This window comes from Sinocyclocheilus anshuiensis, unplaced genomic scaffold, assembly GCF_001515605.1.
Source record: "Sinocyclocheilus anshuiensis isolate Anshui unplaced genomic scaffold, SAMN03320099.WGS_v1.1 scaffold417, whole genome shotgun sequence".
Taxonomy (NCBI): domain Eukaryota; kingdom Metazoa; phylum Chordata; class Actinopteri; order Cypriniformes; family Cyprinidae; genus Sinocyclocheilus; species Sinocyclocheilus anshuiensis.
The window spans coordinates 451473-453955 of NW_015537953.1; the positions used below are offsets into that span (position 1 = coordinate 451473).

Here is a 2483-nt window from a genome sequence, read left to right on the forward strand (position 1 = left end):
TATATATATAGTTATGATTATATACTCTATATGATCATATTATTTTTATATATTAAAATTGAATTGCATTACATATTTTATGTATACTGTATGTATTGTACATAAAATATGCATATACTGTATGTGATGCATTTTATGACATTTATATGTATGCATTTATTTATATGTATGTATTATTACATTTATATATACTGTATGTATACTTTATCTGCTCCAGTAAATTTAACCTATTAATGTATATTTGAAATGTTATATTATTTTGCCATTACATTGTCTTTTTTCTTTTTTTTTTTACTGTGTAGTTTTCTAAAATATTTATCGTAGCCATTTAAATTTGTACACAATGTAAGATCACAACATGTTTTCCTTTGTCTGAGCCAAATTATATATTTCAACATTGGAAGGCATTAATGAACCTATAAAGAGATTTAAGAAGTACAGTATGTAACACAGGCTAAATACTTCTGGATCTGCTTCTAATAGCTCTCGCATCGCTTTGGGTGTTTGTGACTGTAGATGAGCGACTGTGTAGTCCTAATAACATTCAGGCCCCAAATGAACCTGCCTCATGAGATGCTTTATGAGCTCCTTATACGGCGGTGTTTTGCAATGCTCCATTAGTGCTTAGTATACACTGTACACACTGTCACACAATACAACAGCTCCCTGGAAGCTGGTATTCTATGAGGAAGCTCATTAAGCTAGATGAGGAAAACTTAATAGAAATAACAGCTAATCTCTCTTATGGTTGTGGATGCGTGGTTTGGGGTTCATTCCACAAAATGCAGCTGCTCCTTTTTCTCACTTCAATCCCTGACGATCTAGCTTATCTATCTTGAGAAATACGTGAGGATGCACTGCGCAGGAGGTATTTTTTCCTATTAAGTTATTAAAGACCCAACTGCTCTGGGTTCAGTCAAAACAGGAGTGTGAAAACCCTCCTCCTAGCAAACAGTGATGGAAAATCACAGGGATTTCTTTTTCCTTCAGGCTCCTATTTTCACTTGTAGAGAATTCCACAGTGATCCTGAACTTCAAAGCCATTGGAATTTGATAAGATTTTTCACTTTGAGGGCCACTACTAATCTGCATGGAGATCTACTTTTAGATTTAAGTCGCAGTAGTGTGCAGGCCTGTCAGAATTATGTGCTTATTGAATAAAATGGTGGAGTGCAAGTACAGTACGCATAATAATATGAACTTTGGTTTAATAACATTTATTCAATTAAAAGTCAACGCTATCTAGTCAAAAATATGTTGAAAGTAAAAAAGTTTCCACATTTAATTGTACTTAAATATTTAAAAATTCATTATTCGTAATTGTGAAAAGTTGAGCTGCCTTACCCTGTATATCATATATCATATGTAATTTGTTATTATGCAACTTATTATGTTATTATGTTGTTGTATGCATATAATATTATATTTCATATATAAATAATAATATATGTTTCATATATAATAATAATAATTATTATAATAATAATTCCTTACATTCATATAGAGCTTTTCTGGGCACTCAAAGCGCTTTACATAGAAGGGGGGAATCTCCTCAACCACCACCTATATATATATAAATAATATTTGTAAAATATGCTGTATTATTTTACTGTATATATAAATTACAATTAACCAATATGTTTTTACATTTTGCCATTACAATGTAACTTTCTTGACTGTGTACTTCTCTAAAATAATTATCATGGTTCCCTTTCAGTCGGTCACTACGAGTCACGTCGTGACCGACGAATTGGGATCTCGCTTAGAAAGACCAATCTACTTCGAGTGTAAACTAAACGAGCCAATGCACATTGGCATGCGATTATTGCATCCAGCTGCTGAGCCAATGCACATTGGCATGCAATAATTGCATCCAGCTGCCGCTGATCTCAGCGTGAGCATAAAAAGGCAGCCGGTGCAACGCATACCAGCTTTTCACTTTGGAGCCGAGCAACAACATCGTTCTGCTCATACCAACTGCTTCGTGTGTGACGAGTTTAGCGCGCTCTATGGAGCTTCTTGTGTTGGCGGACGGCGCTTCAGCGGTGGTCGTTCCTGTGTCGAGTGGGTTGCGCACTTCAGGCTGCACTAGCCCCTGTCATGCTGCAAGCGGCCATTTCCCCTGTGCGTCTCAGCACCTAAAAGAGCATTTCCCTGAAAGAGCCTATTTCTCTAAAAGAGCTTACACGGGTGCGTCTTTGTAAAGACGACGGTTCGTCTTTTTAAAGATGCCGTTTCACCCATGCGTTTCTGGATGCGGTCGTTACCTGGCACCGGGTGATGGTCATGATCGCTGCCTCACGTGTCTGGGCAACAGGCTGAGGTGGCGTTTGCAGATGAGTCATGTTCCCATTGCGGGAAGATGACCATCTCGGAGCTGCGGGCCAGGCTCCGTTTCCTCCAGGGGGGCGGAGCTGGCACACAGCTGGCCACGGGGCCTGCGCAAGTATGCGTTTCCCCCAGTGAGCCTTCTCGCACAGACG

General features: G+C 38.3%; 1 protein-coding gene across 1 annotated transcript in view; it reads left to right on the forward strand.

The window, feature by feature from the left end:
• The window catches only part of LOC107664691 (beta-1,3-galactosyltransferase 2-like), a 47256-nt gene that overhangs the window by 30836 nt on the left and 13937 nt on the right, over nt 1-2483 (forward strand). The window lies entirely within an intron of this gene.